Source organism: Protopterus annectens, chromosome 2.part1, assembly GCF_019279795.1.
Source record: "Protopterus annectens isolate FY-2018-M chromosome 2.part1, PAN1.0, whole genome shotgun sequence".
NCBI classification, from domain to species: domain Eukaryota; kingdom Metazoa; phylum Chordata; order Ceratodontiformes; family Protopteridae; genus Protopterus; species Protopterus annectens.
Window position 1 is genome coordinate 1,497,110,986 of NC_056729.1, and position 27,968 is coordinate 1,497,138,953.

The window sequence follows — 27,968 nt, forward strand, 5'->3', positions numbered from 1 at the left end:
GGGGTGGATACATGTGGGATGTCAATTGGTGGCCCAGCAGCAGCCCCTGATGACCCTTCCTGTACCTCAACACACCTATCCTCATGGTCACTGTCCATATCAGTGACATCAGATTCCCTGCAGGAGGGACCCAGCCCCATCTCGCCACCTGTGAGGGGAAAACAGGGAACAGACTGTAAGACCTATACATCACTGCTAAACAGTAAATACACACACACGCACACACATACACACACACACACACACACACACACACACACACACACATGTGTGCAGACAAGGCCACACACACAGACATACACACATGCAGTCGACATACATGGCAACCTATACACTCCACCAGACAGCACCTACATATAGCTCCAGCACTCCCATAACACACAAAATAGCAGGTGATGGTGCAGTACAGTATCACACACAAACCTGTAATTACACACATGTCAGCATGCAGGACATATGGTGCTCAACAGCATGCAGTGCAACTGTAGTCAATCTCAGTTACCAACATTATACATGGCTGTGATGCATGGCTTCTGTTAGTAGGTGATGGCCCTCCCCCTGGAACACACTGCACCCATGTCCACAGCATTGTTGTGCATCTGTTCAGCACCCTAGCATGTCCTGTGCACCATACCTCACAGGTGTACACACCATTGTAGGATGCGTATCTGTGTGTCAGTTGTGTTTCTGCTGCTGCTCTCAGCCTCTGTGTGTTTTTGGATTACATGTGGGCACGTGTTTAGTGAATGCTTGATGCGTATTCACAGATGTCATCATCAGTGGTGCATGTATGTGTGACAGACTACCATTAGACCAACCACAGACACAATGTACTGTACCTATTGTGAGTGTAGAGACCATTATTGACCATTACTGAGCCCTGGCTAATGTTGCCTGTGGTACATATAGGTTTATAGGTGAGTACTGCTCTATTGGTCCTGAGGCCTACATAAGCCTAGCCACAGGGTTCCCAGCCATGCACCATCCACTAATGTTATTCCCCTGTGCCCCTGTCAGGCTGTGGCACAGATGTACCACCCACAGTGAATTCCCCATTTCCCATCCAGTTGTCAAGTGCTTTTGTAAAGAGGACCAATGAGTAGCCTTGCTTGACATGAATGGATAGTCCATTCCAGAGTGTAGGAATTCCCGAGGACAGGGCCCCTAACCCTCCAGTATGTTCTGTGTAATGTGCTGATGAGGTTTAGGACCCTGGAGCGTGTGTTTGCAGAGGGAGTGGGATGTCTTTATGTGTAGCATGTTCAACTGCTCTGTGTATGACATAGCTGTGTATGTTAGGCAGATGTCAGCTGTGCCTGGGCAATGTGCACTGGAGTGTAGCCACAGTTGTCTGAGATGGTCTGTATATTGCATGTGTTTGAGGCTGGTAATCCCATTAGTGAAGTGTGTGCTCTGTCAGTGAACATGTACAACATGCATTATGGGTAGATGTGTACATGACCTGCACCTTAGCTATGACATGCACAGTGAATTGCCAAGCATAACCTTAAACCATACTCACTGGCATCCGGCCGCTGCCTTGCTGGTATCCCAGAGGTACCTACATTGAGATGAGATAGAGTTGATGTCAGTGGCCACAGCTGTGACATTGCTACAGAGTGGCTGCAATATTACAGTAAAACAACAGCTGAAGTCCATAGTACTACAGATTATGCATTACTGCTGAACAGTACTACACAGCAACAGACTCCACATCTCACATATGCATGATCTACCTGTACAGATGCATACACAACAGTGGTCTACTGATATGCCCTGGAACCTTACCCGCATGCTCCATGTTGGGTGTGTGTGTAGCACCCACCTCCATGACTGTGTATGTCTGTAGCTCTTGTGGGTGGGCAGGTACTACCAGGCTCATGAGCAGCTCCTCCACTCTGGTGAGGGGGAATGGATGTTATGCCCCCCCCCATTGCAAGGTGGTCACCCCGCACGGCAGCAGCATGGCGAAGTACATGGCGAGCAGGTCATTACAATGATGGCGGACCTGCTCATATGTATGACAGTGCATCCCCACCTCATTCACCCTGCGGACCACATCGTTCCACATGGCTGTTTGCTCATGCTGGTCCTGGCTTGTCTGTGCATCTGTTCAGCACCCTAGCATGTACTGTGCACCATACCTCACAAGTGTACACACCATTGTAGGATGTGTATCTGTGTGTCAGTTGTGTTTCTGCTGCTGCTCTCAGCCTCTGTGTGTTTCTGGATTACATGTGGACATGTGTTTAGTGAATGCTTGATGTGTATTCACAGATGTCATCATCAGTGGTGCATGTATGAGTGACAGACTACCATTAGACCAACCACAGACACAATGTACTGTACCTATTGTGAGTGTAGAGACCATTATTGACCATTATTAAGCCCTGGCTGATGTTGCCTGTGGTACATATAGGTTTATAGGTGAGTACTGCTCTATTGGTCCTGGGGCCTACATAAGCCTAGCCACAGGGGTTCCCAGCCATGCACCACCCACTAATGTTATTCCCCTGTGCCCCTGTCAGGTTGAGGCATAGACGTACTACCCAGGGTGAATTCCCCATTTCCCATCCATTTGTCAAGTGTTTTTGTAAAGACGGCCAATGAGTAGCATTGCCTGACATGAATGGGTAGTCCATTCCAGAGTGTGGGGATTCCCCAGAACAGGGCCCCTAACCCTCCAGTATGTTCTGTGTAATGTGTTGATGAGGTTTAGGACCCTGGAGCATGTGTTTGCAGAGGGAGTGGGATGTCTTTATGTGTAGCATGTTCAACTGCTCTGTGTATGACATAGCTGTGTATGTTAGGCAGATGTCAGCTGTGCCTGGGCAATGTGCACTGGAGTGTAGCCACAGTTGTCTCAGATGGTCTGTGTATTGCATGTGTTTGAGGCTGGTAATCCCATTAGTGAGGTGTGTGCTCTGTCAGTGAACATGCACAACATGCATTATGGGTAGATGTGTACATGGCCTGCACCTTAGCTATGACATGCACAGTGAATTGCCAAGCATAACCTTAAACCATACTCACTGGCATATGGCTGCTGCCTTGCTGGTACCCCATAGGTACCTACATTGAGATGAGATAGAGCTGATGTCAGTGGCCACAGCTGTGACATTGCTCCAACTTAATGTTCGCACAACGCAAGTGGTATGTCTCCAGTATATGTACCATTGGGACATATATTGTATTGTACACCACTTTCTGCTATGTGTTTATAGACATGCTCCCTGTGGGGACACTAGAGTTGCTGGGCTGTTACAGAGTATTTCACCTGCATGCCATTGTCACTGCCACTATGTTTCCAAATATGCATGTGGTATGCTTGCTATGTGATTGCTACACATCTGCCATTCTGTGTTATTGGTGATATCTATGCATGTTGATGGACATGTTCTGGGATAGTGTGGACTATTACAACCCACATATGTTCCATGACAGTTACACACCAGTATGTGTAGGGGTTATTTCTCAGCAGGAACACATCACATCCGTGACCCACCATGGAACCTCATTATCTACTGTTCCGGCACTACCTTCATGTGGAACCACCTCAGGGGATGGTGTCCCCCCCATGGAGCATACACAGACATTTGTCTGTCACCCAGTTAGGTCCAGGGTCTTGTGCATAGGGAGCTCCACAGAGACATGGGGTATGTGCTACATCACCTGGTGGCATGCAGTACTCATACACAAGGTTTGATATGCATATTCCTCCTGCTTAGCCCACAGCCCAGGCACCTTTATGACCATGTAGATGCTGTTGTGACTGTCCATGGGTGGGCACCATGTTCCCTTTGTTCTCATATGGGGGCTCAATGGCCTCCACATTCCAAATGTAACTACCCATCCACAGTGTTTAACCACCACGTATCATATGCCAGCCCTGTATGCTGTCTTGTTTGTCACCCAGCCAGACCTACATACCAATATGTGCCTAATACCCTTCACCAACATATATATCCTAACTTCTCAAACAATTGCAATGTGTTCCCAACATGGGTTACACACCACACTCCACACTCCATTTTGCAGCCGTGTACTGGTGTGTAGATATGTTGTGTATTGATGTGTGATGTTCTCTCACACATGTCATGGCAGGGCACATGTACTGACATATATATATATATATATATATATATATATATATATATATATATATATATATATATGTAGACATGCACACACACACACACACACACACACACCCACACACACACACACACACACACACACATATATATATATATATATATATATATATATATATATATGTATATATACATATGTGCATATATTTGTAGATATCATTATGTGTTGTTTATATACCTATATATATATGTATTACTGTCCGAGGTTCTGTAGACATACAAAGCTGTGAATATATATCACACATATATGTATCTGTATGTGGGGTGCATACAAACATCTAGTCCACACTCTTGTAACTCTCTTTACTTCACAGCTGAACTGTTCTGCTTTGCTGCAACACACTATAGCGTCAAGCAACAATGTAACCAAGTATGAAAACGCTACTGGATGCTGGATGCCTCAGAAAAACACGAGCACCAACAAGTTATATCCCACAAATTTAATATATAACTGTGTAAGATTAAGCACTTTCATTCACATGCAATGTGGACTTCTTCAGAATAACATCAATTAATCAATTAGCCTTTTAAATATTCTTTTTGGCACCAAAAAGTTTAAAAAAAACAGCTTCATTTAAAGAAACATTTTCATTTAAAAAAATGCATTTTTCTAAAGACAGTACATTTCTATAAAAGATGCATTTAAAATGTGCATTTAAAATCACATGTGCCAAATAATGCTCAATGTCCTTATTGTAATTCATAAAATATAATATATAATATATTATTTATGTTTTAAATTTTATAATATATTATAATACCTGTGGTTCATGCAATGATTTATTTATATATATATTTATATAGATACATCTGTATCTCTCTCTCTCTCTCTCTCTATATATATATATATATATATATATATATATATATATATATAAACATATGTATGTATCTATATACAATTGATGTTATATGGTTATTTGTGAGTCATACATAAATATATATATCTACATATGGTTCTATATTAGAACACCGAACATTCAAAATGTCGAGTGTTCTAATATCGACTTATTTTCAGTGAACGCTGAAAATATCGAAGAAACAGAAAACCAATTATTTTCCTAGGGAAAGAATTTGGTTGTCCGTTTCTGTTGATTCGGTATTTTCAGCGCTCTGGAGGTAAGTGTGTGATTGTGTGGACGTGAGGGTTAGGTGAGTTAGGGTCAGGGTGCAGGTCAGGTAACTGTGCGATTGTATGGATGTGAGGGTTAGGGCGGAGTAGGTGAGTTAGGGTTAGGGCACAGGTGAGGTGACTGTGCGATAGTGACGGACCTTTGGGTTAAGGTTTGGGTTAAAGTAAGTGGATAGTTAGTGGTGTATGTATAGTTTAGTGTAGAGTTAGGTGTAAGAGTTTAGGTGTATGTGTGTGGATTGCTGTTTGTTTGGTGTGCTTGTGCTGTGTGTATGTGTTTTGGAACAGCAAATTTTTCCCTAGGAAAAAATTCGCTGTTTTGAATGTTCGATGTTTTGAATTTTTGATTGAGATGGTTCGATATTAGAACACTCGACATTTTGAATGTTTGATGTTCTAATATAGACCCTCTACATATAGCTGTCTATCTGTCTACATTTACAGATATATATCTATCCATATGTCCATGCATGTTTGGCTCATATTTTGGCCTGTTCCTCATTCTCTTGGCAACTGACATGGATGATCGCAGCTTTGAAATCAGTAACTTGTGCCAACACTTTTGTGTTTCAGACTTCATCTCCTTCTACATATGTGTTCTAATACATATAACGGTGTAACTAGCAACGTTTTAAGTATATTAGAGCATTAGTTGACATATATCCCTATTTGTACCCAGAGTGTGGCATACTTTGTCCAGACTTCTTGCATTAACAGGTTGTGTGGAATGATATTAATACATTTCCTGTACTGTTGACTGATTGTGCTGGATAATATGTTTGTGAAAACATCAGGTTATGTATATCTGCCATGGTTTGGTGGTAAATCACTTTGTGTATGGAGTGCAAGGTCCTGGGTTTGAGCCTTGGAGAGGCAGTTTATTTTGTTGCTGGGCAGAACAAGGGACATTGGATACAGAATGATTAAGGCAGTTTTAAGCAGTTATAAGCGGGTTTGTGTGAGTTTGTGTGTCGGTAAGCACTGCCAACATCTGCTTATGTTTTCTTACAGTCAGTTAGCTTCGGAATTTCTCAACCTGTGTAGGCATAGCTTGCCGTCACACAAACCAGCTTACTGCTGCTTAAAAGTGCTTACTGCCGCTTACTCCCACATTAATTTCTTTAAAAGAAAAGAAAAAGGGGTTGATAGGAAAGTGGTGAAAAACGGGGCACAAAGAGGGAAAGACAGTAGGGAAAATAGTTAGGCATGTGCAGGAAGGGTATAGGAAAGGTCTATAGCTGCCCATTTCTTCTACATCAACAGTTGTGCATATTTACTAAATTTACAGATACATTTGGACCCTCAAAGCCTGGGAGAGGGGTGAGGACAACATATATTCATTGTGATACCAATTAGACCAGATTACATGTGTCCAGTGGACATGTGTGCAAAATGGACAGCTATGTATGGGATGAGATTTTTTTGTGGGAACAGCTTGTCCTTTTTTTTTCAGGTGAGAGTGGGATGTTGGGGAGGGGTAGTAGGTATATTTGGGGAGGTAGGTTGGGTAGGTTAACAGACAAGACACACAAGACACATACAGGGCCATATATGACACATGTGGGGGGTAAACACCTTGGACAGGGAGGGGTGTTTGCAAGCTGCAAGCCCATGAGCCCCCAACTGGAAAGAGTGGGACTGAAGTCCCCACCCATGGGCAGTCACCACTGCACCTTCACAGCCCCAAAAGTGGCTGTGCTGGGGGCTGTGTAGGAGGGGCAGGCTCACCCTCTAATAGTGCCACTCGGCCCTCTAGCTGGCTTAGCCACTCTCGATACTCCAGATCGAGCTCCCTATGCACCCCGGCCAGGACCTGTTGATGGGTGACAGGTCCCCCTCCGGCCTGCTCCAAGGGAGGAGCAAGCCCCATCCCCTGCAGTGGTTCCACCTGAAGGTGGCACAGGGCCCACAGAGGAGGAGGTCCCAGGCTGGGCCCCAGATGTGCTGGTGCCCAATGCCATGGCCAGCTGAGGTGGGATAGGTGGGTCCACTGGGACCGGCCTTCCCATACGAGCTGTGTTGTCGCAGGTTTATGACAGATATAGGTTAGTAACAGTCAACAGCTTTCAGGACTAGTTATAACAGCATGCATAGGTATTTCCATTAACCCAAAACACCAGTTTTAACACAGTTGCAGAACAAGCAGAACACATGCATATATGGAACAACAGTGGCCATTACAGGAGCATGCAGGTTTCATTGACGGCAACAGGCCACCGATATGGGTGTATTTTAACATGGCACATGCATAGAAACAAATGTGAATATTTATAAACCATTAAGACATATGTCCCAACAAAGGTTTGGAGTGTACACATACGAGTTGAGGAGTGTCATTGGGTTATTTTGCACATATGGTAGGGGTGAGAGAGAGAGTTCAATTAACAACTAATATATCCTTGTAGTTTTCACAACATTCTTAGTCACTGCAGTGATCTTTCCCTTACATGTATTATTACACTACCCAATGGCCTTATATTGTACACTGGTATGTTTATAGCTTATTATATACGTGACCTGTGTCTTACATACAGGAGTGACAGGCTGCAGGTGTTAATGCAACATATGTTGAGAATTGCTGTCATACACTTTGGGTGAGGTGCTAGAATGACAGGTTTGTTTTCATATACATTCTCTGACTATGTACACATTTGACTATCAGTTATATGTCATTGACAGCTGCCTACATTTCTTGGATTATCACACTGAATTTTCAGGGGAACAGGGTACCAAGCTGGTGATATGGGCCATTTATCTGGACATGCTGGACAGATTGTAACAGTTGTGGGGTATGAATATGCATACAACTTTCAATTTGAACATTTTAGCAAAGTCTGTACAGTTGTTGGGTGTAGTTATGCATACATCTTTCTATCTGAACATTATAACAAAATCTGTACAGTTGTGGGGTATGATTATGCATACAACTTAATAGCACTCCCAGGATTCAACCCCCTGCTGTGTGTGACAAATAATTATAGCTAACATCACAGTACACTGTGCTATCAGGGAATTGATGTAAAGCTTTCAACTGTTTTCTATCTAAGTCTCCCTAACTTGTACAATATGACTGACCTCTTGGCACTTCCAACATTGTTATGCAGGACTTCATACACATTTTATCTGCATATCACGGTGTGGGTGACACTGCTTAAGATACAACAGTACTATTTATAGTATGGAACAGATCACCAACATATGAGGGAAGAGTAAACAGAAGCACTCCAGGGGTTATATCTTTATTCACAGACTATTACACGTTTATTTCTACTGGTACAACACTTTCTAAGGCTCTTATATTTATTTATTATGACAGTATATGCAGACTAATTACTAACCTGCCTCACAATGCAGCCTTTGCAGCCTAACATCATGAGCTTGCTGGTTCGCAGCCCATTCACCTGCAGCTGTCAGAGAAATACAGTGACATTTAGCCATACCAATCCATAGTATACACAAGCTAGGCAATTATTTACTACTTAGTAGAATGAGTACTTAGTATTGGGGCATTAGGCATCTGCCGAGACTCCTGGATCCACTGTTCCAGTACATCCCCCCTATGCCGCTTCAGGTCAGCATGGTGGTGCCTGACCTGCTTACCAGTCCAGGGGATACCTGTGGCACTGGTGAGGTCATGGGCAAGACTGTCCCAGGCCTCCATTTTATACTGCAAGCCCTGGTACTGGCCCTGTAGTAGTCTCTGCTCATGGTGTTTTACCAGGAGCCATACCATGATTTTTGACTTCTGGATGCCCCAGGGCTGCACTCTAAATAGAGTGCCTTCACCCACACCAGCCATTCTGCCTGCAGTAGGAAGCTACAACCAGCTATGAGAAGTATTCCCACCTGTGGGATTTAAATGCGGCCAATTTTCCACACTTTCTCGTGGTTGGCCAGTTTTAAAAAGGCTAAGCTATGGGCACACCTGCTTACATAAGTTTGGCACTGCTTAAAGAGGTATACAACTAGGCAGATTGAAATGGCTTCCCTACACATTGCTTACACTTACTAACTTGAGCTGTGCTGTGGATAGCATTGCTTAATAGTTAATTAGCACCATATTCGCCATTTGGCAGTGATTTATGCTTCATTACACGTTCTATAGATGTCTGGTATTCATGATTCTACACTTCTACTACTTCTACACTATCACAATAACACCTTACATCTACTCCAGTTCACATATTTATGTTATGTAGCAGGTTATACCACTTCACACTGTACATAGATTCAGTTCACATGTTTGGTTTGATTTTCCTGTGGTGAGGATTAGTTTGCTGATACCTCATTCATATATAATGCTATGATGGCTTAGTGGTTAACTACTATGACTATAGTGTACAGGGTCCTGAGTTTGAGCCTTACAGAGGCAGTTTATTTTGTTGCTGGGCTGAATATGGGCCATTGGGTACAGAGTAATGAAGGCACTTTAAAGCAGTTGTAAGCGGGTTTGCAGCGACGGTAAGCACTGCTAACCTCCGGTTACAGTTTCTTACACTCAGCTTCTACTTTACTTAATCTGTGTAGGCAATGCTTACCCACGCGCAAACGCACTTAATCATGCTTACTAGTGCTTATATATGCTTACTACTGCTTATTTGTGCTTAAACCTGCTCACTAGCGCCTTATTCATTATGACACTGATACTTCACATGTGCATTTAATGCAGTACTCCAGTTCACATTTAAATGTTATTATGTAGGTTACACAGCAAAAAGATGTACAAATATGTTCATATACAGATTTCACATGGAAAATGGCATGTGCTACACTGGGACTCGAACTGGGAATACCGTTTCATTAGGCAGATGCTCTAACCACTACACTATTGTTGTGCTGCTTTATTTGCATATATATTCCTTGTTATCCTCTTCAGCCTTTTCAGCTGCTTTAACCGTAGCTAAGCAATGGGCACACCCACGCACCTATGGTTAGCTGTACTTGGGGTTTTAAAAAAAAATAAAAGGGTTCCTTCATTTTATTTATATGTACTGTTGCTGTTGAACACATGGGACTGTTGGTTGGGATATGCGGACACCTATGAGTGGTCTCGCTCATTTATTTCCAGTTTCTGCTGTTCTATTTTGCAGGGGCATGTTTATTCTGAGAGCTCTGCTCTCAGACATGCCCCCTGCACTCGTCCACGCTCCATGTAGGATTAGGAGGTCAGGCAGTGCGCCTTCATTAATATGCATGGCACGCTGCCGTCCTCCTCCTAAACTGCCACTTCCGTGCAGGACTAGATTAGTCCTGCACGGAAGATTAGTAAATCCAGGGGAATGTGAATACATTCTGAGATACAAAAGCTCTTTTGGTAAACCAGTTATGTCTAATATCTGTGTTTTCATAACTTCATTAATTTCATAAAAGCTGTGTGACCTACACATGAACAAATGGTTCCACCTTATACAAAACATTAAAGCCCACAATGTTGCCACTGCTACTTGCCATCTAATACAAATGGTTTTATTGATTAATATTGTTTTGAAATATTATATATGTAATTCTCATAGATTCATCAATATCACAAACGGCAGTATGTTATCCCCTCCATTCATATATCATTGGAAAATTCTTAAACAGATTAACAATTTCCTTACTGACATACTGGATAAATCTACAATATAAACTCAGAATCTAAAGGCAGACCTTTAATAGTAACACCAGTTTATAGTCCATTGTCTACTAAAATGCTATTATATTTTAAATTTTTGTAACTTACACCATTTATCAAATATTATAAATCTAGTGAAGTGTGTTTTCAGTAGATGCTTTTGGGGGAAAAAACTCACAGGCAGCAAGTGTTTTCCTGGCTTACAAGATCTCAGGAAGTAGAGATATTGATTATATTCCAGCTGTTCAGGATTAAATGAGTAAATAACATTTTTGGAGAAATAATATTACTTATAGGTGAGGACTGACAGTTGATTTTCAAAAGTGAAGATGTATCAGAGAGACACCTAGAAGGGAAATATAACAAAAGATGGTAGATTTCTTAAGAAATTTATGAAAAATATTTGTTATGAAAGACGTGACTTCAGTAGTAGGAACAGAAATAACATATTATCCCCCAAGGTACAATAACTGGGCTAGACTGGATAGAAATTACATTTCACAGAAACTTGCATTTGATTGAAAGTTTCGATGCTCATCCAATAACTATTTCAGATCATACACTGATAAAAACAAGATAAAAATGCAGGGAAGTAAAGTAAAAATAAGACACTGGCACTTTTTGACCTACATGTTAAAAAGAGAGGAATTTAAGGAAAGGGTACTGGAAATTGTTCAAGAGTTATTAGGAAAGATAGAAATATCTTCAGAAGTTATCGCTAGTAATTGGTATAAAATGAAAAGTGAGTTTAAGATTAGGGTAGGAATGAAAGACAAAGAGATATAGTGAAGAAGGAATAATAATTACTTAGAGGAGGTAAGATTAAAGTTTTCCAGAACAAGTGGAATCTTACAGAACAAGAAGAGACAAAAATGCAGAGTACTAAAGACAAAATCAATGAGTATCTGGATGATATGCATGGGTTTAGAAAGATTGCTGTGAAGCATCTACTCTTTGATAATCACTCTAGTGCACAAAAACATTTAGCACACTGACTTAGGCAACATTAAGTAAGTAAGGGTTATTACCAAAACTAGGGACTCTATAACTAGTAAAATAACCAGAGCTCCTACAGAGGTATTACAGATATTTCAGAATTTTTATGAAAATGTGTATAAAGTCGGGAAATGTGGAAATAATGAAAGAGCTCAATGGAAATATTTATGGAAGACTTAATTATACCAACACTAGAGGTAGAAGAGGCTCAACAACTAACAATTAAGATAGGAGGACATGAGATAAAAGTAGTTGTGTCTTTCGGCTTTTCCCGGTTAGGGGTCGCCAAGATAAAAGTAGTGATATATAATTAATCTTCAGGAAAGTCTTCAGGAACAGATGGTATTCTTGTGGAAATTTGGAAGTTAGAAGGGAAGAATGTGATAAAGACAGGGTATTTTAAAAGTAGGTGAAACACCAACATCTTGGAAGAAAGCTGCAGTTGCTTGCTGTATTACCTAAAGATGGTAAAGCCCAATCAGACCCCATTTCAAATAGACCTATTCCAATTTTACACCATGATTATAAAGTAATTATGTCTGAATGTCAAAGGTGTTGCCAAAATGAACAGAGCACTGATGATCCAGAGAGAAGCAGAATAAAAGAAAATATGACATTTGTTAATAGGTCTTGATACAGAGAAAGCACTTGTTAGAGTAAGCAGGGTTTTATGAGTAGGGCAATGAAAGCATTTGCATTCCCTAATTAAATAATAAGGTTAATTAAGAGGTTATATGAAGGATCAGAGACAAGAATTAATGTGTATGGGGGTTCCTCTCTGATAAAAAGAAAAACCAGGCAGGGATGTCCTCTTTCTGTTTTCTTATTTGATTTATATTTATAGCCATTGGCAAGGAAAATAAGGGACTTAGAAATGCAAGTATATCACTGGAATGGTAATCAGGAAAAGTTGGCTTTATTTGCAGATGCTATTTTATACCTAAAAATCCAGAAAAGGACATATGTGTTGTATAACATTTTGAGATAGTTTCAAGCCTTTTCAAAATATAAAATTAATGAAAATAAAACAAAGGCTATAGCCAAAAATGAATGATGTACTAGCATATGAATTGGTTCAGCTATACTCATATTTATGAGGGAGTGATAAGATGAAGTATTTAGAAATATGGATTAAAAGGGCTTATGTTATGGCAGGTAAGGAAATGTGGGAAGAGGCTAAACAAAAGCTAATACAAAAAAATTGGAAACTGGAAACTTGTTTATCGGTATGGATAGTAAGATACAAGCAGTGAAAATATTTTAGTCTCTTTAATTTTATATAAATGTCAGGTATGTTTTTTGTTTTGTTCTGTTGATTGTAGTAATGAGGTTGAGGTCTCTGGAGTGTGTGGTGCGGAGGGATTGGGATTTCTTTAGATGTAGCATTCCTAACAGAGCTGGGTCAGACATGGCTTTGTAAGTCAAGCAGAGATCACCTCTTAGTAGATGATATGAGACAGAGAATAGCTGGAGTTTATTGAGTCTGTCTGTGTAGGACATATGTTTAAGGCCTAGGATCCTCTTCATGAGGTACTTTTGTGGTCTCTCAGTGAGGTACATGCCAAATAGAGCATTATACTCGATGATTGGTCTAGTGAGGGAAGAGTAAAGAGAGATGATGACCTTTTTCTTCCTGGATGCAAAACCCTTGGTAATGAGATGTGCCACATAGGAGGACCTTCTGACCACAGTGGCAATGTGATGGTTGAAGGAGAGGTTGCTGTCAACCTGTGTCCTCAGTTCTCTTATAATGTCTTCAGTGTTCAGTGGACTCCCATCGATGTAGTAATCAGTGGGAACTGCATTTTTCCCAAAGGGGATGACAACGCATTTTTTGGCATTAAGCTTAAGGCCATGGTTTCAACACCAGTCATTGGTCACAGTGAGGTCTTTCTGTAGGATGTCTGAATCACTTGGGGAGTTAATAATGGCTCCCAGCTTGCAGTCGTCTGTGAACCTGGTCAGCCAGAGTCCCTCCATGTTGGCCTGGACTTCTGAGAAGTAGATGCCAAACAGGAGAGGACCCAGGACTGATCCCTGTGGGACTCCACTTGTGACTGGTCGGCAGTCTGACTTGGAGTCTGATACTTTCACGCTGTGGGTTCTAACTGTGAGCCAATTTGCAACCCATCTAATGATATAGGGGTTGATGCCTAGTTTGGTGAGTTTATCAATAATTCCTGAATGAGGGATGGTATCAAATGCCTTGGCCAGATCGAAGTAGGTTGTATAAACTGCCTTACCCTCATCCACAGCTCTGGTGATTGACTCAAAGAAGTCAACCAGGTTGAGCAGGCATGAGCTACCTTTCATAAAACCAAATTGTGTGGGATCTAGAGTTTGGATATCCTTGTTAATTAGGTCCACGATGATGTGCTCCATAGCCTTACATATCAAACTCATCAGGCTAATGGGACAATAATTCCCAAGGTCTATAGTCGCGCCCCCTTTATGGAGAGGGATGACTGTAGCAGTGCACCATTCGGTAGGGAGAAAGCCTGAGGTGAGGCTGTGAGTAAACAGGGCACACCGATGTGGTGCCAGTTCACTTTGTAGTTCATGTAAAACACAGCTAGGGATATTGTCAGGTCCCATGGAAGCTGTATTCTTGGCCTTGGACAATGCAGCCTTAACCAGTGCTGCAGTAATGATGGGTGCCTGGCATTCTTCTGGTATTGTGGTTTGTGCTTTAGTGGGGGAGAAAGGGGTAAAGTTGGTACTGAATCTATAGGCCAGTATGTTGACAATATATAGTTGCAAAAAATGGTTCTTCGATTGGATAAACAACTGGTATTCACCTCAAAGCATAAAATAGAAAAGAATATAAAGAACTGACCACTGCTGACAGCAAAAATAGTAAAATGGTAAAAGTTTAATTGAGTCCATAAAATAAAAAATGTGTGATGGACCTGCAGACTGCACATGTTTGGCCAGGGCACTGTTTTCTTTCTTATTGTTAATGTCCCTCAGATGTTCTTGTATATGCTCTTTGAACAACCTATCAGTCTTGCCTATATAAAAGGCATGGCAGACTATACAAAAGCTGAAATATACCAAGTGTCTAGTTCTACAATCGGCATAGAAATCTATGCTTATTTCAAAACCACAATTCTGGTGTTGAAAAGTGGATTTGCTATACAAATAATTACATGCCCTGCACTTTCTACATGGGAAAGTTCCAGTTCTTTGGGAAACTGTTGTATTCTCCCTTTTAGAGTTTAATTTGTAGCATAGCTGCCTCTTTAATGACTTTTTATTCTTGAAGGAGAAACTAGGTTTATTATCTATCATCCCTGTAGTTCATTTATAGCGGTCAGGATACCCCAATTCTTTTCAAATATCCCATAAAATCTTCTGATGTAACTTGAATAGGTTATTGGAAACCTAACCTTACTCATGTTATTCTTATTTAACAGTACATCTTGGGCCTCTCCTGAAGAATAATATGGGGTCCCTCTATTGTTACGTCCTTCATACATTTTCCTATACTATCATCTATTTCCTTTTTGTTGTATCCTCTCTTCTTAAAGTCATTTTCCATTAAGGTGACTGCTTCTTGTAGGCCCTCATCTGTGTTGAAAAGTCTGCTCTTCCTCATAAATTCCCTTTGATTACATTCCTATGCACATGGGTGGGGTGCATACTACTTTTGTGCAATATGCTGTTCTTATATGTGGGTTTCCTATACAAACCAGTAACTATTTCTTTTAATGAATTTTTGCATACTTTAACATCAAGAAAATGTATTTCTGTATCTGAGTGCTGAAAGGTGAACCTTAGAAAATCAGTTGTGCTATGTAAATAGTTCACAAATAGTTCCAACCTATCAACAGTCCCTCCCCATAGCAAAAAAACATCGTCAACAAAACACTTGTACCATAGAATTTCTTTGTAAAAATCACTACCTTCTGATAGAAAGCAAGTCTCCCATGAGACCAATGTTAAGTTGGCATAGCTATTGGCACATACTGTGCTCATAGCCACGCCAACTTTCTGTAAATCCACAGATTCATTAAAAATAAATATATTGTTGTCTAAGATCATTTCCAATAAACTGCAGATTAATTCAATTTTAGTATTACTATATACTTTTTTAATGTTAAGCAAGTCACGTATCCTCTCAGTCCCCCAGTTGTTTGGGATCACCATGAATAGTGACGCTATATCCATAGTAACAAAAATGAAATCGCTTTTTATATTCCCCATTATTTCAGACAAGGATTTTAAAAAAGTTTTTGTATCACAACTTTCCAATACAGGGTGCAAACATTTCTCAACGTATATAGATAAGGCTTCAGTAGCCCAGCCTCTGCTAGAAACAATGGGTCTCATGGGAGGACAATTCAAATATTTATGGACTTTTGGTAGACCATACATGATCAGAATAATAGGAAACTCAGTATTAAAATAATTTAATAGTTCTTCAGTAATGTAGTGTGAAATGAACAGATCAAAAATAAAAACGACCACTCCATCCATGATAGCCTTGGCTTCTGTATCAGAAATAGATAGATAGGTGTTAGTATCACCTAATAAGTACAACACCTGCTGTATATAAAAAAGTTTATCCATAACTACTACCCAACCCCCTTTGCCCTTTGTCTGCAGGCCTAATTTCAATACTTGATAAACCCTTTAGTTGCAGTAGGGCTTCATTCTCACTTTTATTCAAATTATGAAAAGAGAATTCATTCCTATTGTTAAATTCTGTTCTAATTTCCTTCTCACAGACAGAAACAAAAGTTTCTATGGTGAGATACGGTTTAGGTATAAACATACTAGGTTTTTTGAAAGCTGTGTTGGTCATTAATTCAGTTATACCAAACATAGTTTTTAGTGTTAAAGAATGTGCAAATAGTCTGAGTTCTTTCAAAAGCTCAAAAAGCATTGTTTTCTGCGCTGGAATAAAAGTTAGTCCCTTATTTAAAAGGGATTTCTGTGCTTCAATCAGCTCTATACTAGATAAATTAATTACCAGTTTCTCATATTTCTGCTGCGTGTGGTCATTGCATTTGAATGAATACCTTTCTCTCTCATTTGCTTTGTCCTGCCTTTCCTTCCCCTGCTTTTGGACCTTTCTCTGATGGGCAGCACATTGTTTAGGACAAACGGCAGGATCGATTTTTGTGATGTATCCTTCACTTCTAAAAAAGATGATGTGTTGGAATTGCCTCCTTTCCTGTATTTAAAAGCTGTTTCGGGTTCATTCTCACCATTACTTGGAGTAGAATCCCTTCTCTCGTTCTCAGCACGCTCTTTAAGTGATGTCGCTGTTTGCTGAGTCACAGGATACACATTGCTGTCGCATTCTGACTCAATGTTGTTTGTTAAAGGCACAGCACCTCCTAATTCATCACCATTGAAGTTACTATTACTATTCTGAGATGGTACTATAGTACTTTTGGCCATTTTAGAAGTCATCCATCTCGGCCATGAAAAGACTTCCTTCCGCTGGAAGTCATTTAAGTCTCTTTGTAACTTTTTAGTCTTGGTACTAAGTAATCTATTCTCATAGTTGACAATATTATCATGTAGATCATCAAAGTTAGTACCAATAATATCAGTGGAAAAGTTAATCATTAAGAGATGTTGTAAGACTTCAATTTCTTCAGCCAAAACTTTTTCATGAGGTTTGGAAAAATCAATTAACAAATGCATATAGTCATAGCTTAACTGAAGATTTAATTGTTGCCATTTCTGTAGCAATTCAGGGTAAGTATTACCATAAGAAGGCATCGTAAACACTCTCAAACCTCTTGGTACTATCTTGTACTTTAGTGATGCCACCAGGTGGAATCTCTGTCATTGTAGTCTCTTAAAGCTATAAAGCTTGTTCTCCAAATCTCGAAACCCTTCCATGAATTTCAGATAAACGTCATGGTTCATAGTCTCATTATTATTCACAGGAAATACAGGGTTCTGCATCAGTGGATTAGATGTTACATTCAGCATACTGCTGAAACGATAATATTGTTTCCTTGACCCACTGGTCTCATGTTCAACTCCTTCAGCCATGTCCCAGTCAATAAGCCACAGAAGATACAACAGTTGCAAAAAACATTTTTTTGACTGGATAAACAATCGGCATTCACCTCAAAGCATAAAATAGAAAAGAATATAACGAACTGACCATGGCTGTCAGCAAAAATAGTAAAATGGTGAAAGTTTGAGTCCATAAAATTAAAAATGTGTGATGGACCTGCAGACTGCACATGTTTGGTCAGGGCACTGGTTTCTTTCTTGTTGTTAATGTCCCTCAGATGTTCTTGTATACACTCTTTGAACAACCTCTCATAGGTCTCTCATAGGTTCGTACTAAGCTTATCAGTCTTGCCTATATAAAAGGCATGGCAGACTATGCAAAAGCTGAAATATACTAAGTGTCTAGTTCTACAGTCAGCATAGAAATCTATGTTTATTTCAAAACCACAAGTCTGGTGTTGAAAAGTGGATTTGCTATACAAATAATTACATGCCGAGCACTTTCTACATGGGAAAGTTCCAGTTCTTTGGGAAACTGTTGTATTCTCCCTTTTAGAGTTTAATTTGTAGCATAGCTGTCTCTTTAATGACTTTTTCTCCTTCAAGAATTTTTAGAAGTGAAGGATACATCGCAAAAATCGATCCTGCCGTTTGTCCTAAACAATGCGCTGCCCATCAGAGAAAGGTCCAAAAGCAGGGGAAGGAAGGGCAGGACACAGCAAACGAGAGAGAAATGTATTCATTCAAATGCAATGACCACACGCAGCAACAATATGAGAAACTGGTAATTAATTTATCTAGTATAGAGCTGACTGAAGCACAGAAATCCCTTTTAAATAAGGGACTAACTTTTATTCCAGCGCAGAAAACAAAGCTTTTTGAGCTTTTGAAAGAACTCAGACTATGTGCACGTTCTTTAACACTAAAAACTATGTTTGGTACAACTGAATTAATGACCAACACAGCTTTCAAAAAACCTAGTATGTTTATACCTAAACTGCATCCCACCATAGAAACTTTTGTTTCTGTCTGTGAGAAGGAAATTAGAACAGAATTTAACAATAGGAATGAATTCTCTTTTCATAATTTGAATAAAAGTGAGAATGAAGCCCTACTGCAACTAAGGGGTTTATCAAATATTGAAATTAGGCCTGCAGACAAAGGAGGTGGGGTAGTAGTAGTTATGGATAAACTGTTTTATATACAACAGATGTTGCACTTATTAGGTGATACTAACACCTATCTATGTATTTCTGATAGAGAAGCCAAGGCTATCATGGATAGAGTGTCTGTTTTTATTTTTGATCTGTTCATTTCACACTACATTACTGAAGAACTATTCAATTATTTTAATACTGAGTTTCCTATTATTCCAATCATTTATGATCTACCAAAAGTCCATAAAGATTTGAATTGTCCTCCCATGAGACCCATTGTTTCTAGCAGAGGGTGGGCTACTGATGCCTTATCTATATACGTTGAGAAATGTTTGCACCCTGTACTGGAAAGTTGTGACACGATTCTAAAGGATACAAAAACTTTTTTAAAATCCTTGTCTGAAATAATGGGGAATATAAAGAGCGATTTCATTTTTGTTACTATGGATATAGCGTCACTATTCACGGTGATCCCAAACAATTGGGAGATTGAGAGGATACGTGACTTGCTTAACATTAAAAAAGTATATAGTAATACTAAAATTGCATTAATTTGCAGTTCATTGGAAATTATCTTAGACAACAATATATTTATTTTTAATGAATCTGTGTATTTACAGAAAGTTGGCGTGGCTATGGGCACAGCATGTGCCAATAGCTATGCCAACTTAACATTGGTCTCATGGTAGACTTGCTTTCTATCAAAAGGCAGTGGTTTTTACAAAGAAATTCTATGATACAAGCGTTTTGTTGATGATGTTTTTTTTGCTATGGGGAGGGACTGTTGATAGGTTGGAACTATTTGTGAACTATTTACATAGCACAGCTGATTTTCTAAGGTTCACCTTTCAGCACTCAGATAAAGAAATAGATTTTCTTGATGTTAAATAATGCAAAAATTCATTAAAATAAATAGTTACTGGTTTGTATAGGAAACCCACATATAAGAACAGCATATTTCACAAAAGTAGTATGCACCCCACCCATGTGCATAGGAATGTAATCAAAGGGAATTTATGAGGATGAGCAGACTTTACAACACAGATGAGTGCCTACAACAAGCAGTCACCTTAATGGAAAATGACTTTAAGAAGAGAGGATACAACAAAAAGGAAATAGATGATAGTATAGGAAAATGTATGAAGGACGTAACAATAGAGGGACCCCATATTATTCTTCAGGAGAGGCCCAAGATGTACTGTTAAATAAGAATAACATGAGTAAGGTTAGGTTTCCAATAACCTATTCAAGTTACATCAGAAGATTTTGTGGGATATTTGAAAAGAATTGGGGTATCCTGACCACTATAAATGAACTACAGGGGGTGATAGATAATAAACCTAGTTTCTCCTTCAAGAATAAAAAGTCATTAAAGAGGCAGCTATGCTACAAATTAAACTCTAAAAGGGAGAATACAACAGTTTCCCAAAGAACTGGAACTTTCCCATGTAGAAAGTGCAGGGCATGTAATTATTTGTATAGCAAATCCACTTTTCAACACCAGACTTGTGGTTTTGAAATAAACATAGATTTCTATGGTCTGTAGAACTAGACACTTGGTATATTTCAGCTTTTGTATAGTCTGCCATGCCTTTTATATAGGCAAGACTGATAGGTTGTTCAAAGAGCGTATACAAGAACATCTGAGGGACATTAACAAAAAGAAAGAAACCAGTGGCCTGGCCAAACATGTACAGTCTGCAGGTCCATCACACATTTTTAATTTTATGGACTCAAACTTTCACCATTTTACTATTTTTGCTGTCAGCCGTCAGTTCATTATATTCTTTTCTATTTTGTTGACAATATATGTTGGCTCAGTATAGGAGGTACCATTGTGCAGTAACTCTGAGCAAATCTGGGTACTGCTGTGGAGATTCTTGATATAACTATAGAAGGCTTTGGGGCTGTTTTTAGTGTCTGCTGCAATTCTGCCTGCGTAGCTGGCTTTAGAGGTTTTGATGAGGGATCTCAACTTTTTCTTGAGGCAAATAAGGGAGCTTTTCCGCTCTTGGGACTTCACCTTTTTCTGCAACAGTTTCTTCCTTCTATTGTAAAGTTTATTAATGGCAGGGGACCACCAGATTGGCATCTTTTTTGGTGGAGATTGTCTTGGTTCTGTTGGGTATGGCTAGTTCCATGCATTTTTGTATGTGTTCATATAGTGCATTGGTGTATGATTCAGTAGTTATGCATCTATTTTCCATTGGCATGGGTGCCGTGAAGTTAGCCACCTCTGTTTTTAGGAGCCCACAGTTAGCTTTGGAGATGTTTTTCATGGTGGTTACCTTTGGGGGGGGGGGGTGAGATGTGGCTTTCAATAGTGATTAGTTTGTGGCTGGATCTAAACAGGGAGGAATTGACTATTGGTGTTGCTCATGGTATGCAATATATTTCTTCTTCTTTTTTCAGCTGTTCCCGTTAGGGGTCGCCACAGCAGATCAACTGTTTCCATTTCTTCCTGTCCTCTGTATCTTGCTCTGTCACAGCAACCACCTGCATGTCCTCTCTCTCCACATCCATAAACCATTACCTTAGGCCTTCCTGTTTTCCTGTTACCTGGCAGCTTCATCCTTAGCATCTTTTTCCCAATATACCCTGCATCCCTCCTCAACACATGTCTAAACCAACGTAATCTTGCCTCTCTGGCTTTGTCTCCAAACCTTCCAACCTGGGCTGCCCCTCTAATATACTTATTCTTAATCCTGTCCATCCTCGTCACACCCAGTGCAAATCTTATCATCTTCAACTCTGCCACGTCAAGCTCTGACTCCTGCCTTTTTGTCAATGCCACTGTCTCCAACCCATATAACATAGCTGGTCTCACTACCCTCCTGTAGACCTTCCCTTTCACTCTTACTGGTACTCGTCTGTCACAAATCACTCTTGACACACTTCTCCACCCACTCAATCCTGTCTGTACTCTCTTCTTAACCTCTCTCCCACACTCACCATTACTCTGAACTGTTGATCCCAAGTACTTAAACTCATTCACCTTCGCCACCTCTACTCCCTGCATCCTCGCCATTCCTCTATCCTCCCTCTCATTCACACACATATATTCTGTCTTAGTCCTGCTGACCTTAATTTCTCTTCTTTCTAGAGCATATCTCCACCTCTCCAGGGTCTTCTCCACCTGCTCCCTATAACTACAGATCACAATGTCATCTGCAAACATCATAGTCCACGGGGACTCCTGTCTGATCTCGTCTGTCAACATGTCCATCACCATTGCAAATAAGAAAGGGCTCAGAGCTGATCCTTGATGTAATCCCATCTCCACCTTAAACGCATCCGTCACTCCCACTGCAGACCTCACCGCTGTCACACTACCCTCGTACATATCCTGTACCACTCTTACATACTTCTCTGCCACTCCCGACTTCCTCATACAATACCACAACTCCTCTCTAGGCACCCTGTCATATGCTTTCTCTAAATCCACAAAGACACAATGCAACTCGTTCTGACCTTCTCTGTACTTCTCCATCAACACTCTCAGAGCAAACATCGCATCTGTAGTGCTCTTTCCTGGCATGAAACCTTACTGCTGATCACTAATCATCACCTCCCTTCTTAACCTAGCTTCCACTACTCTTTCCCATAACTTCATGCTGTGACTGATCAGTTTAATTCCTCTGTAGTTACTACAGCTCTGCACATCACCCTTATTCTTAAAAACCGGTACCAAAACACTTTTTCTCCAATCCTCAGGCATCCTCTCACTTTCCAAGATTTCATTTAACAATCTAGTTAAAAACTTCACTGCCATTTCACCTAAACACCTCCATACTTCCACAGGTATGTCATCTGGACCAAAAGCCTTTCTGTTCTTCATCCTCTTCATAGCTATCCTTACTTCCTCCTTGCTAATCCACTGCACTTCATGATTCACTATCCGCACATCATCCACCCTTCTCTCCCTCTCATTCTCTTCATTCATCAACCCCTCAAAGTACTCTTTCCATCTGCTCAACACACTCTTCTCGCTTGTGAGTACGTTTCCCTCATTATCCTTTATCATCCTTACCTGCTGCACATCTTTACTAGCTCAGTCCCTCTGTCTAGCCAATCAATACAGGTCCTTTTCTCCCTCCTTAGTGTCCAACCTTTTATACAACTCTTCATACGCCTTATCCTTAGCCTTCGCCACCTCTCTCTTTGCCATGCACCTCATCTCCTTATACTCTTGTCTACTTTCTTCATCTCTTTGACAATCCCACTTCTTCTTCACCATCCTCTTTCTCTGTATACTCTCCTGTACTTCTTCATTCCACCACCAGGTCTCCTTGTCCTCCTTCCTCTTTCCAGATGTCAGACCAAGCACCCTTCTAGCCATCTCTCTTACTAGCTCTGCTGTAGTTACCCAGCTATGGGGTAACTCTTCACTGCCACCCATTGCCTGTCTTAACTCTTCCCTGAACATCACCTCACAATTACCCTTTTTCAATTTCCACCATTTGATCATTGGTGCTGCCCTCACACTCATCCTCCTCTTCTTGATCACCAATGTCATCCTACAAACCACCATTCTATGCTGCCTAACTACACTTTCCCCTGCCACCACTTTACAGTCTCCAATCTCCTTCAGATTGGCCCTTCTACATAAGATATAATCCACCTGTGTGCATCTTCCTCCACTCTTGTATGTCACTGTATGCTCCTCCCTCTTGTTAAAATACGTATTCATCACAGCCATGTCCATCCTTTTCGCAAAATCCACTACCATTTGACCTTCTGCATTCCTTTGCTTAACACCATACCTACCCATCACTTCCTCATCCCCTTCACCAACATGCCTATTGAAATCTGCTCCAATCACCAGTCTCTCACCCTTGGGTACAGTCATCACCACTTCATCCAACTCACTCCAAAATTTTTCTTTCTCATCCTTCGCACACCCAACTTGTGGTGCATATGCACTAACAACATTCATTACACCATCAATTTCCAGCTTCATAAACATCACTTATCCGACACTCTTTTCACCTCTAAAACACTCTTAGCATACCGTTCCTTCAGGATAATGCCTACGCCATTTCTCCTCCCATCCACACCATGATAAAATAATTTGAAACCACCTCCGATACACCTAGCCTTGCTCCCCTTCCATCTGGTCTCTTGCACACACAATATACCAATCGTTCTTCGGTTCATCATATCAGCTAGCTCCCTCCCTATACCAGTCATACTGCCAACATTCAAAGTTCCGACCCTCGCTATCACAGTCCTAGCCTTTACCTGCCTTCGGGCATGCCTTCCACCTCTTCTTCTCCTTCGGCCAACAGTAGCCCAGTTTTCGCTAGCACCCTGTTGGCCCACAGTACTGGTGGCGGTCATTGTTAACCTGGGCCTCGACCGATCCGGTATGAATTTCTGTACAGTTTTCTGCATGTATGATGTGGCAAAATTTTACGCCGGATGCCCTTCCTGACGCAACCCTCCCCATTTATCCTGGCTTGGGACTGGCACAAAGAAATGTATGCAATATACTACGCTCTGCAAAATCGGGAACAGGTAATGCCAGAGGGGTTAGGACACTTGAGCAAACTTAAAACTGGAAAATGTAAAACATGTAAATGAATAACCCCGTACAGACGTATGTTTAATGTATTAAGGTAATAAGGTCATCGTTAATTACAACGCTATGCTTCTGAATTTTACGGAACAGAGTGGAATTATCCATGAGTAACTAACGTACATCACGTAGATATACTGTGTCACATTTAGGAAGATATGCTTCTTCTACTTATGTTTCACGTTATCCAAGAATCCTCCTAGAGAAGGAAGCTCAATGACAAGCCAACGGTATTTAAAACAAACTGCTTAACAGCAAACTACATCCGTTTTATTCTTCTTCTTTATCTGCTCTTTCACGTGATTTCTACGTAATCCGAGGGGGTGGGATCTTGGGTATGACCCGGATATTGGTTGTTAATTCTGGATGTTTTGGTGCTGTGGCGCTTTTAGTGTATCTGTGGCGGGGACGTGAAAAAAAAAAAAAAACGTTATAATGACAGATGAACCAAAAGGCAATGCACATTAAGCTTGGACATATGGGATCACTCTTTTATTTTTTCGGGAAAAGATTTGCACATGCTGTACAACTACAGTTTTCTTCTTGAAGAAAAACATGAATTTTTCTGAACTATTTAAACACTCTAACCAGTTGTGTCGATTATCTCCTGATGGAAAGTGTTTGGTAAGTCCTAAACAGTAATAGGTAGTGTCTTTCATTATTAGCTGGCCATTGTTTTACATTTCCATCCTGCCCATCTGCCACTTCATTCTTAGTAATTGATATTGGCAGTTCTTGACATCTTTCATTAAAACATAGCCATTACCTTGTAACTTCGGTTGGTATCGCATAGTGCCTGCAGTCATATTTGCCACCCATTTCAGTCGGTTCTTACCTAATTTACAAAACAGAACATTAGGACATAACAAATTTGGAAGCAAAACGCGTATGTTGACATTTAAAAAATACTGCTATATGCCCTGCCTAGCTTATTTCATCTGGAAAAAATAGCGAGTTGATGTTCTTGGGTTCGCTTCGAATTTTGAAGACTGCAGCTTTACATCTTTCACTGTTGAGCATCATCCAGCTGTTCCTAATATTTAGTTATACTGAGCTACTTTAAAATTATTACTGTTCAGTAGCTGCAACGAACTTCCGTGGATGTTGTTGCCTCTAGTCCTGCTACTGTTGTCCCTCAGTATCGAAAGGATAACATTCATAGGCACAGTTGCTGTGCTGACTGTGCCCTTCTGTCAGTGAATACCTTGCAGTTGCCGTTTCTCATATTTCTTAAGAGACTGTCAGATGACCCCTCTCCCTTCTAAAGTTTGTATTCTTGCGCTACTAGTTTGTAAACCGTGGCTTCCATACCACATATATTTCTATAGCTGTTTACGTTACGCTTTTAAGTTATTACTTGAACTTTTAAACATCATTTCTCCATCTTAAGTCTAAAAGCAATGCAGGTAATCCCAGTTGTTACACAGACAGACCAAGAAAAGCAGCAGTTCTGTGCAGCAAACTGTGCTAACAGGGTACACAAATAGGTAGCTTAGCAGCTTTGCTAATAAACTCAACTGTAAAGGGAGATGTATGTACTGAAGAATAATGCACAGTGATAGTTTGGCTGAGTACTTAAATCCACTTATTGCTGAATAAACGAAAAGTGAATGCATCCTAAGGTAAAACAGAGGACTGTGACTTCTATGGTGCCCTTGCAAATTCAGACAGTGGGAGAATGGCACAAAGTAACTGTATAGAACTACAAATTTGCAGCTGCAGTGCTGTGGTGTCCTGGTATATGTACACCTCTTAGATGCATAGATGGGGATGAAAGGGTTGGATAGGAAAGGAGGATACAGGGAAGTTGGCAAACAGAGTGACATACAGAGAGACACCATAGAAGTGTGCAGGATACTGAAGAAGGCAGGACAACTTTTTTTATGGTGATAGGTTCCCCGTTATAATAGAGAGGAAGGAAGAGGGGAAGGATGTAAGGCAAAGAATGTAGGAAAAGGAGGACAGACAAAGGTGAAAGGGCAGAGAAACACAACATAGAATAATACAAGCAGACTGGATAGAATGTGCACATCTTGGAGAAGGGAGACTGATAGAGGCAAAGGGCAAATGGATGGTATTATGGAAGATTGGACAATAAACAGGGTATGAAGTGTGACTTGAAATAGATGGCATACCTGGCTGGAGATAGGATGAGACTAGCATCATCATACCATCTGCCTTCCTGGCACAGAGAAACATTGATATGGTGCATCACCAGATAATGGGTCGAGCTAGTTGGTGGTATGGTTGCACTCTCCGCTGGTGGCCCAATAGTTAGGGTTAGCTGGTAGAGTTATTATGCAGCATGCTTCATGAGGCTCAACATCTGGGACTTATACCTGTCCATTGTTCTATCTCTTGACTGCAGCCTTCGCCACCTTGTGGATGGATGAATGGCCTCAGGCAGTGTAGGTGGGGTGCCTGCCAAGGAGGAATAGTTTCAGCCTCAATACCGTCATGCTGCTTAGATGCCTTAGCAGGGATGAGTCATGTTTGAGCTTGCATGTGGATTAATACTGTCATCTGGACCTGAAATGAAGAAATGCAGGCTGCTGTGTGTGTCCCAGGTCAATGTAACCATACAGGCACAGAATAATAGATTATGCATTTGGACAGCTGTGATAGTGTTCAGGCACTGAGAGATATGAGTAGAGCATAACCCCACCCCTTGGATGGCCCACTGGAAATGCACTTAAGATAAAGTTTGCATACACCACCTCGCCTTGACAGTGAAACTTCACACAGTAGCCTGTATATATAATTATGCTGACATTGAAGAACATTTGCCTGTACAAACAGTACCAAAAATAAACAAGAAGGAAAAAAATACTTGCTTACTATATCATTTGGGGCAGTGTTTCTGATTCAAAAAAATAATGACTGAACTATTCTCCTGTCCTGTAAATACCTGTGATTGAGGGAATTTCCTAGCCCAGTCATTCCATGTTCCTACCTTTTTTGAAACCACTATCTCTTGAGCCCAGTAGGTGCTCTGTGAACTGGTCATGAAGGAAATGAAGCGGGCACTGTTGGGTGGGAACAGCAGAAGCTACCATTCTCTGCATATACATAAACAATTGTGTAATTTTCGTGAGGAGCAAATTAATAACACGTGAATCACAATTAAAATGTGATTTCTGAATTGCAGGTGGCGAAACATGGAACTGTGAAGTTGCATGACATGCATTCTTGTGTACCCCATCCTTGTGAGCCAACATATGTGAGCTCTTGAGGCTTGCTTAGGCAGTAGGCTGTGCCTTATGTTGCAGTTCTGTGGCAGTAAACTTGTAGCAGTTCATAGACTCATATGCTTCCAGATCTAATTTGACTAAGGTCGCTCTAGAAGATGTAACTT